Below are 10,496 nucleotides of genomic sequence, written 5' to 3'. Positions count from 1 at the left end.
ACTGAGCCACCCAGGCGCCCCAGTAAGGTGTTCCTTTTCAAACTCCATTCTGGGGTCCCCTATACACGCCCACCTCCAGGGCTCTCCACGGACCCCGCCACAGCCCTGCTAAACCTGCCCTCGATTCCTGGGTGGTTTCAGTTCTGTCCTGTCTCCCCGCCTTGGCTGCCACCTAAATGCTGACCGTGCCCACGTCTGCACAGCCAGCCATACCTCTGACCCGAGCTCCAGGCTCATCGGTCCGCCTGCCCACTGCCTGGACGTCCCACAGGCACCTCGAATGTGTCGTGTCCCAAGTGGAGCTCTCTGTCCCAATACCCAGGGCTGCCTCTCACGCCCCTTGCCTTTCTGTTTCTTGCTTTAGTTAATGGCACCACAAAATATCCACTTACACCCAGGGAGAAGCTCGGGGGTCAGGCTGTCCCGCCTTTCCCCTCACCTCCTACACCCTTTCAGTCATCAGATCCTACCAGTTTACCAGTCTTCCCTCCTAAACATTTCTCGAATCTATCCTTTTCTGGATGATCCTATGCTGACCTGGTTAGGCTCTGACCAGCCCATAGAAAGCCCACCCTCCACATCCCATACATTTCTGTTCAAAATGCCGATCTGACCACGTGACTTAAAACCCTTCTGTGGCTCTCCTGAAAGGAAAAAAAAAAGTCCTCTGTGCCCCCAGTGATGGTAACTTATCTGTACAATAATGTCACTTAAAGAGACAGAGACATGGGAATGCAAACTGGTGCAGCCGGTTTGGAAAACAGGATGGAGGTTCCTCAAAAAACTAAAAATAGAACTACCCCACGACCCAGCAATTGCACTACTAGGCATTTATGCACGGGATACAGGTGGGCTGTTTCGAAGGGACACATGCACCCCCATGTTTACAGCAGCACTGTCGACAACAGCCAAAGGATGGAAAGAGCCCAAATGTCCCTCGATGGATGAGTGGATAAAGAAGATGTGGTCTATATATACAAGGGAGTATTACTCGGCAATCAAAAAGAATGAAATCTGCCATTTGCAACTACGTGGATGGAACTGGAGGCTATGATGCTAAGTGAAATTAGTCAGAGAAAGACAAAAATCCTATGTCTTCACTCATATGAGGACTTTAAGAGACAAAACAGATGAACATAAGGGAAGGGAAAAAAAATAATATAAAAACAGGGAGGGGGACAAAACAGAAGAGACTCATAAATATGGAGAACAAACTGAGGGTTACTGGAGGGGGTGTCGGGGGGGATGGGCTAAGTTCCCCGGTGTTTGGCAGGCGTGTGACAACTCACCTCTGCCACCACTCTCCGTTAGAACTTCTGCTAACCCCCTCTTCACGCCACCTGGAGGGAAGAACCAAGTCCTCTATTCTCTGTGCGGTGGCTGACACCATTAAAGCGGCGCTCCTCAGCACCAACTCATCATAAACACAAAGGCAAATGCAAACACTGAAACCAACTGGCAACTTAAGTCATAGAGCGCCTCCCGGATAATCCAAAACACGATTAGCTCATTTGTTTGTTATCTTATCACTAAAAGTAAGACCCAAAAGTTAACCTTTCCGCAGAAGTTTCATGGACTTTGGCTTGAAACCTACAGAACCGAGTCAGAGTTCCAGAAAGAGCCAGGAGCTCCCCACTGCACCCGACACAAACACTCAGAGCCACGTCTGTAGCCATTCCCCGCCATCCACTTGACATCCCAGTGGAAACAAATTGCTTGCGCCTCTGGGCTTTGCATGCCTCCTCATCCCCCTGACTGAAAGGCCCTGTTTTGCCCACTTCTGAAGCTAACTCCTCCTCATCTTTTAGAATTTCACTCAGAAGCTCATCCTGAACCCTCAGGCGGGATCCAACAGGATTTGTCCGAGCTTGCCCCCGGACCAGACAGCACGGAAACACGGCCACCAGACTAAACCCTAGGCTCCCTGCATCAGTGGAGGGAAGCCCTCACCGTGGCTGAGCCGTACAGCTTGCCGCGATGATTGTTTGTGACCTTGGACGTGCCATTTCACCACCTAGGACCTCAGCTGCCTCAACTGCGACGCAGGAACAATACAGATAAACTGGCCCAGGTGAAAAGTATAGGCAAACTTGATGCGGCCTGGGCTCGAAGCAAAATATTAGAAGCAACCCAATGGCCACAAATTACACAGATTAGGGCCCATCCATAGAATGGAATCTCATGCACAGACAGAAAGAAAGAGGAAGCTCTCTGTGTACGGATGTGGAAACACCTCTGAGATTTGTATTGGGAGGGAGTAGGGACATAGCAGTGTCCGTGGGATGTTATCATTTGCCTGTGAAAGGGGGGAGGGAATGCATATTCACATTTTCTTGCTTCTGCACTAAAATGTCCGGAAAGGTAGACAAGCACTAATCACAGAGGTTACCGTTAGCGAGAAGGAAGTGGGTGGGTGGTGGGCACAGGTGACAGATTTTTCACCGCACAGACTTTATGTTCATGATTTTAAAGTGTATTTCTTTATTTTGAGAGAGAGAGCGCACGGGGGGTGGGCAGAGAGAGAGGGAGACAGAGTCCCAAGCAGGCTTCATGCGGTCAGCACCGAGCCCACATCGGGGCTCGATCCCACCGACCGCGAGATCATGACCTGAGCCAAAACCCAGAGTCGGACGCCCCACCAACCGAGCCACCCAGGCGCCCCACGTTTATGATTTTTAAACTACAAGATTGTTATTAGTTATATAAAAAGTAAATGAATTTAAGAGCAAACGGTAATATTGCTGCCATGGCCACATCTCGGGATCAAGCGGGGAAACCAAACAAAATCTGCAAAAGCACGTGCCGTGGTCGGAAAGCGTGGAGCGACGGCAGCATTTGTGTGGTGAAGTGACTACCCTCCGGGGTCACATGCCTGCCCTTCTCTATCCCTGCACCCCTCCCGCCCACTCACCGGGAGGACCAAGCTGCCATGTGACAGAGGGACGTGGGGAGGCTGCAATTCAGGAAAGGACAGCTGGGCACATGATCTCGTGCCTGCTTGTATTATGGCGGGCGGGTCCCACGTGCAAACCCTCCCCCCCAAGAGCCTTCCTCCCACCCTCCCTTCCCACAGCTCAGTCCCACCCAGACCTTCTCGTGGGCCCCCGCACAATCGTGACCTTCCTTACTCAGTTGGACGTTCTCCCAGGAGCCTCGAGGCCGCCAAACAGCAGGTCCCCACAGAGATACTGGGTGCTGAGTCCTGAGATCCTGGGTGAGCTAGCTCAGGATGAGTCACTTCGGATGGGCTTCCCGCCTCTTGTCCCTCTTGCTTCAAAGAAACTGGAAGGGTGAGGGCGCCTGGCTGGCTCAGAGCACATGACTCTTGATCTCAGGGTCATGAGTTTGAGCTCCATGTTGGGTGTAGAGATTACTTAAAACTTAAAAAAAAAAAAAAAAACAGAACTGGAAGGGAAGAATGCCAACGTTGGCTTCTGGAGAGCAGGCAGGTGCCATGGAAATAACACCCCAGCAATGCCCACAGGAAGGGTCTTCTGTGAAATTCTACGCTGAGTCCTACTTGGTTCAAGGAACGGCCGGAAAGACCCTAATCATGAAATGATTAGACACATGGATTTTGGTCATGTGTCTATTCATTCAACAAATATTTACTGAGTGCCTACTAAGTGCCAGGTGCTGGGCTAGATAATGGCATGCTGGTAAACAGGCTGTCCAAAAACAAAAATTAAAAGGCCCTGATTTTTTTTTGTTTTGAGTAGGTTCCACACCCAATGGGGGGCTCGAAGTCATGACCTCAGGATCAAGAGTCACATGTTCCACCAAATGAGCCGGCCAGACACCCCAAAAAAGCCCTGATTTAAAGCATCTGTCAACGACCATGGTGTGAATACTCCCGCTACGGTCCACATCAGCTGTAGGACGTCACTGAATGTGGAACTGGGAGGAGAGAGGCACACCTGGTTCTCGTCGGCACAGGCTGGCTGCAGCACGCCACCAGACGACGAGCAAAACACACGGACTCTACCTGCGTGAGCGCCTGGCATAATAACTAACGTTTCCTGAGTGTTCGCTGTGCGCCAGATAATATTCTAGTAACTTCGTCATTATAAACCGTTAAGTTGTCACGACAAACCCTATATGGCGAGTTTTATCATCTGATAACAGGAAACGGCACACATAGTCTCGACGTGTAACTTGAAGTGGGAAGCCAACAGACAGGGTACTGGAATAAACTATCGACAAGGGGGCAGGGGCAGGATATGATGACCGGGGCAGAATCTCTCCCCGCCTGGGTACCTCAATGAGTACGCACAGGAGGGCCGCATGCTACCCTGTTCACCCATCCCGCTGGTTAAGCCACTGAAATTTGGGGATTGTTATGCTAGCTAGAATCATCCTGGGACAAATATTTTCAGTTGGTGGCAAGTATTCGTATTTGTCACACGGAGGCCATCGTTCCACGGTTTTCTGATTTCCACGGTTGAACGTTGAGAAGTCAGCCATCAGTATAAATGTTGCCACTTTTACAGACAGCGGGGTTTTTCTCTAATCCCTTAAAAACATCTTCCTGTGCAATGATTTTAATAGGCATCCCTAACATACAAAGAATAGGGGCGCCTAGGTGGTTCAGTCGGGTAAGCCTCTGGCTCTTGGTTTCAGCTCAGGTCCTGATCTCATGGTTCGTGGCTTCGGGTTCTGGGTTGACAGCTTGGAGCCTGCTTAGGAGTCCATCTCTCTCTCTCTTTCTCTCTCTCTCTCTCTCTCCCACGCTCTCTGCCCCTCCCCCACTCAGTGCTCTCTGTCTCTCTCAAAATAAGTAAATAAAAACATTAAAAATAAATAAATAAAATAAAACACAAGAGATAACTATGTTTAACATAACCACAATACCATTATCATATCAAGAGTATTAGCAATGGTATTACTAGTATATCAATATACTCTTATCAATAACTCCTAATATCCAGTGATCTAATGTCTAAATTGACTCACAAACGCCATATGCTTTTTTAAACGTTTTAGCAATTTGTTTGTTTGAATCAGTATCCATAAGGCCCACATATTACGATTGCTTGGTATGATTTTTAAAATCTCGTAATCTATAGGTTCCCCATACACACACACATACAAACACACACAAAAAATCTATATATGAGATATAGATTATATATATATATATACATATATATGTGTAGATATATATACTTTGATATATTTCATCAGTTTCTGTGGTTTTCCTCAAATAGATTTGGTATATACTTTGTTAGATTTTTGTTTTTGTTTTTTTTATTTTTTAAGTAGGCTCCACACCCAACATGGGGCTCAAACTCACAACCCTGAGCCCAAGAGTCACATGCTCCACTGACGGAACCAGCCAGCTGTCCCTATTTTGTTAGATTTATACTTAAGTATCTCATTTTGGGGAGTGCTATTTGAAATGGTAATGTGTTTTTAATTTCAGATTTCACTAGTTCATCGCCAATATATAGAAAAGCAACTGACTTTTGCATATTAGCCTCATTTTCTGCAACTTTTCCCTAATCTCTTATTAAGTTACAGGAATTTTTGTTGACTCTGATTTTCTACATAGATGATCGTGTCATCTACAAAGTTTTATTTACCTCTTCCCAATCTGTATCCTTTTTACTTCTTTTTCTTATTACATTAGCTAGAATTTCCAGTATAATATTGAAAAGGAGAGGTGAGAGGAGACATCCTTGTCATGTTATTGATCTTAGTGGGAAAGTTTCGAGTTTCTCACCAAAAGTATGATGTTAGCTATAGGATTTTTGTAGATGTTCTTTTATCGAGTTGAGGAAGTTCTCTATTCCTAGATTAAGAGGTTTTTTTTTTTTATCATGAATGGTTGTTACATTCATGTCAAATGTTTTTTTCTACACCTATTGATATGATCATATAATTTTTCTTCTTTAGGCTGTTGATATGATGGATCACATTCATTGATTTTTGAATGTTGAATCAGTGTATAATTCTTTTTATACATTGTTGAATTTGATTTGCTAACATCTTGTTGAGGATTTTTGTATTTATGTTTATGAAAGACATTGGTCTGTAGTTTCCTAACAATGTGTGTGGTTTTGTTATTAGGATAAGATTGGCCTCATAGAATGAGTTACAAAGTATTTCCTCTCCTTCTGTCTTCTGGAAAAGATTGAAGAGAATTGGTAATAATTTTTTTCATAAATGTTTGGTAAAAATACCAGTCAGCAAATCTGTGCCTGGTGCTTCCTGTTCTTAAGGGTTATTAATTATTAGTTCAAAAACATTTTTTAAGATACAGGCCTATTCAGATTGCTTCTTTCTTCTTGTATGAGTTTTGGCAGACTGTGCTTTTGAAGGAGTTTGTCCATTTTATCTAAGTTATCAAGTATGTGGGCATATAGCTGTTCATAACATTCCTTCGTTATCCTTTTAATGTCCATGGGTTCTGTAGTGATGCCCTTTTTTTACTTCCGATATTAGTAACTTGTGTTTTTCTTAGTTAGCCTGGCTAAGGGCTCATCGATTCTATTGAGCATCTCAAAGAACCAGATCTTGCATTTGTTTATTTTCTCTACTGATTTCCTATTTTCAATTTCATTGATTTCTGCTCTAGTTTTTATTGTTTTTTATCTTCCGCTCACTTTTGGTTTAATTTGCTCTGCTTTTTCTAGTTTCCTAAGGAGGAAACTTAGATAATTGATTTTAGATGTTTCTTCTTTTCCAAAAAAATGTATTCAATGCTATAAATTTCTCTTTAAGCACTGTTTTTACTGGATTCCACAAATTTTGACACACTGGGGTTTTTTTTTAATTTAATCAGAATATTTTACAATTTAGCTTGAGATTTCTTCTTTGATCTGTTGTTTGGAAGTATACCATCACATTTCCAAGTATTTGGGGATTTCTAGCTATCTGCCCATTATTGATTTCTAATTTAATTTCATTGGGGTCTAAGAGCAAACACTGTGTGATTTCTACTCTTTAAAAACTTGTTAAAGGGTGTCTTATGGCCCAGAATGGGGTCTCCCTTGGCGAATGTCTCAGGTGAGCTTGAGAAGAATGTGGTACCTGCTGTTGCTGGATGAAGGGGTCTGTAGATGTCCATTATATCCAGTTGATTGATGGTGCTGCTGAGTTCAACTCTGTCCCTACTGATTTTACGCCTGCTGGATCTGTCCATTTGTGACAGAGGAATGTTAAAGTCTTCAACTATAATACTGAATTAATATATTTCTCTTCGCAGTTGCATCAGTTTTTGCCTTACACATTTTGATAATCTGTTTTGGATGCACACACATAGGATTGTCATGGCTTCTTGGAATATGGACTCCTTTATCATTACATAATGCCCCTCTTTATCTCTGATAACTTTCCTTGATCTGACATCTGCTTTGTCTGAAATTAATGTAGCCACTTCTACTTTTTTTTTGAGTAGCATACCTTTTCCTGTCTTTTTTTTTTTTAACACAGAGATTGAGTTTGTAGTTAAAAACTTTCCCACAAAGAAAATTCCAGGTCCAAATGGCTTCACTGGGGTATTCTATAAAACATTTAAAGAAGAAATAATGCCAATTCCACACAAACCCTTTCAGAAAATTGAAGAGGAAGAAATTCTTTCCAACTTATTCTACAAAGCCAGCATGACTCAAAACCAGATGGGGCGTCACAACAAAAGAAAGTGACAGACTAGTATCTTTCATGAACATAGATGTAACAATTCTTAACAAAATTTTAGCAAATCAAATCAAATCATAAAGAAAAGGTTAACATCACAACCAGGTGGGTGTATCCCAGAAATTCCAGGCTGGTTCAACGTTGAAAATCTACAATATCAAACAACTAAAGAAGAAAAACCATATGATCATCTCAGTCAATCCAGAAAAAAACAATTGATAAAATACGAACATCTATCTATTCTTGATTTTAAAACAAAACAAAACAGAAACAAAAAACAAACAAAAGCAACTCTCAGCACACTAGGAATAAACGGGGACGTCCACAGTCTGATAGAAGAGCACCTAGGAAAAACCTACAAGATAACATCACATTTAATGGTGTAAAATCAATGGCTTTCCTCCAAAGATCAGAAACAAGCCAGGAATGCATGCTCCCACTAGTTCTATCAACTTTGTTCTGGAGGTTCTAGCTAGTGCAGTAAGACAAGAAAAAGGAAATGAAAGGAACGCATACTGGAGAGGAAGGAGGAAAATTGTCTTTATTCTCAGACAACATGCTCATCCATACAGAAAATCTTATGGAATCTACAAAACACCTACTAGAACGAATGAGTGGTTTTAGCAAGATTGTAAGATATAAGATCAATATATACAAAAATTACTATAGATCCATGTACTAGCAGTAAGCAATTTGAAATTGAAATTTTAGGGGCACCTGGCTGGCTCAGTCGGAGAAGCATGGGACTCTTGATCTTGGGGTCATGAGTTCAAGCCCTACGCTGAGTGCAGAGATTACTTAAATAAATAAAACTTAAAAGAAAAGAAAGAAACCTAAGAGAAAAGAAAAGTCCCATTCAGCAATAAACTGATGTACTCAACAATATAGACGAGCCTGAAAATATGCTGAGTAAAAGAAGTCATGCAGACAAGAATACATACTGTATGATTTCATTTATATAAATTCTAAAAGATGCAAACTAATCTACTGGGGCAAAAAGCAGATCCCAGATTGCCCAGGAACTAGGAGGGGTGGGGGGTGGGGGCCCAGGGGGAAGGAGCGGAAGGCAAGAATCAGAAATGAACAAAAAGTAGAGCTTAGAGGTAATCAACATACTCATTACCCTGATTGTGGTGATTGTTTCATGGGTGTGTGTCAAAACCCCTCAAGTTGCACATTTTAAATACGAAAAATTGATTATATGTCAACACTTTCTTTTTTAAATTTAAGAACATTTTCAGTTTTTAAAGCAAGCTTCGGGCGGTTTTTAAAAAATTATCTTCCCCTTGGCCTCTCACCTTTTTTTGTAGCTCACTTCTGATCCTGGGAACTTTTCCTTATTCAGAGGGAAAAAATAACACACGTACACAGCCAGCTTCCCGAAATATTAGCCTTCAATCTAAAACCGGTTTTCTTTCACACATTTTCCTTTACAATGTATCTTGGCACCTTCCCTGCTATTCAGTTCGTCTCAGCTACCAGAGGTGTTGGTGGGAGAGAGCTGGTTTCTAAGGTAACCACAGACAGTAAGGTACCAAGCTTGGGAGGCTGGAGTGCACACCCAGAGGTGACCCCCCCCAGGCAGCACAGACCTCCCCTCAGTGGGAGTTAAGGTGAGAAGCCCCTTCTCCACTAAATGCCTTGAGATCTTCAGAAACCATGAAGGGCCGAACTTCTGGGGGTGGTGTCTCAAGGCATCAAGGGACAGTAGAAAGGGAGACACAGAACGGAGAGCAGGAAGGTGAGATCTGCTGGTCACCGCCCCGTGGGAAAGAGGACCGTGCAGACGGACCCGGACTTCCAGCAACACCCTCGCCAGTGTCCCCGCAGTAAGCCTGCACCCTTCTAATCTGAGAACCTCCTGCCTCTGCACCGTTCTTTGGTTTCATCTTTTCCTCCAGTGCTGGCACCGTGCCTACAACATTGAGGGGGTGTGGTTGACAGTTAAGCACAGACTCCGGAGACAGACAGCCTGGGTTCCCAGCTCTGTGACCCTAAGCAAGTCATTCAACCTCTCTGGGCCTCAGATTCCCATCTGAAAAGAAGGGGTAATGGTAAGCACCTCAAAAGGTTGCTTGAGAGGATCTAATGGTTAATACTGACAGTCTGTTTAGAATGGTATTCACACAGTAAGCACTGTATATGTTTGGGGTATGGTTATCACTTCATATTAAAATGTGATCGGGAACTCAACAGGTTCAACGAACAGAATACTGAGTGGCATTCAAAGGGGGTGCATAACACAGGTTGACTGCTGGTTATCCTGTCTACCCAAAAGCATTCTAGAGGAATCTAAAAAAAACAAAACAAAACAAAACAAAAGCATTCTAGAGGAATCTAAATCAGCCAGAAAATAAGTCTCCGCCTTAGGGCTAAACAATACCTTAACTAAGCCAGCCTTTCCACATCCCCTTTCCAGTGGAGAAGGGCTACAAGAAGGACAAAAGATCTCCAATAAACGGTGGCACTGGGGCCTTCAGTGGTGACGTTATCTTCAGGAGAATGGCTGCAACCTGGAGCCATCACTCTCTAGGACACACCTGCTTTGGTCTGGGGATGTCTGCCTGTGAACGAGAAGCTGTTTCTCTAGAACTCACTCCCAACCATTCGAGGCTCTGTATCACTACTCTCCCTCCGCTACTCAGTCAAGCGTTAAGTTTCTAGAATCCCTCCCCGCAAATAGGAGCCGCCCATACCTGTGTTTTCCTCTGCTTCTCACGCCTAAAGATGAGGAAGTATGAATTCTAGCTTCAATTTATCAAATTAATGAAACTTCTTGCTAACCACCTACAACCTGTCTGTGCCCTTCCTAGTTTCCTTAAGTATAAATGAACGAAAGCAGCATAAGAACGAATGCC

General features: G+C 43.5%; 1 long non-coding RNA gene across 1 annotated transcript; it reads right to left on the bottom strand.

Annotated features, from left to right (window-relative positions):
• Positions 1–8,162: 8,162 nt before the first annotated feature.
• On the bottom strand, positions 8,163–10,151 carry LOC128778805 (uncharacterized). Its single transcript, XR_008424518.1, has 2 exons — positions 9,947–10,151; positions 8,163–9,901 (listed from the first exon to the last, which is right to left on the bottom strand). It is a non-coding gene; the product is annotated as an uncharacterized LOC128778805 (long non-coding RNA).
• Between the last annotated feature and the right edge of the window lie 345 nt (positions 10,152–10,496).

Source organism: Panthera pardus, unplaced genomic scaffold (assembly GCF_024362965.1).
Source record: "Panthera pardus isolate Hobbes unplaced genomic scaffold, ASM2436296v1 HiC_scaffold_21, whole genome shotgun sequence".
NCBI classification, from domain to species: Eukaryota; Metazoa; Chordata; class Mammalia; order Carnivora; family Felidae; genus Panthera; species Panthera pardus.
The sequence above is the reverse complement of the archived record's forward strand: the minus strand, read 5'-3'. Positions and strand labels throughout refer to the sequence as shown.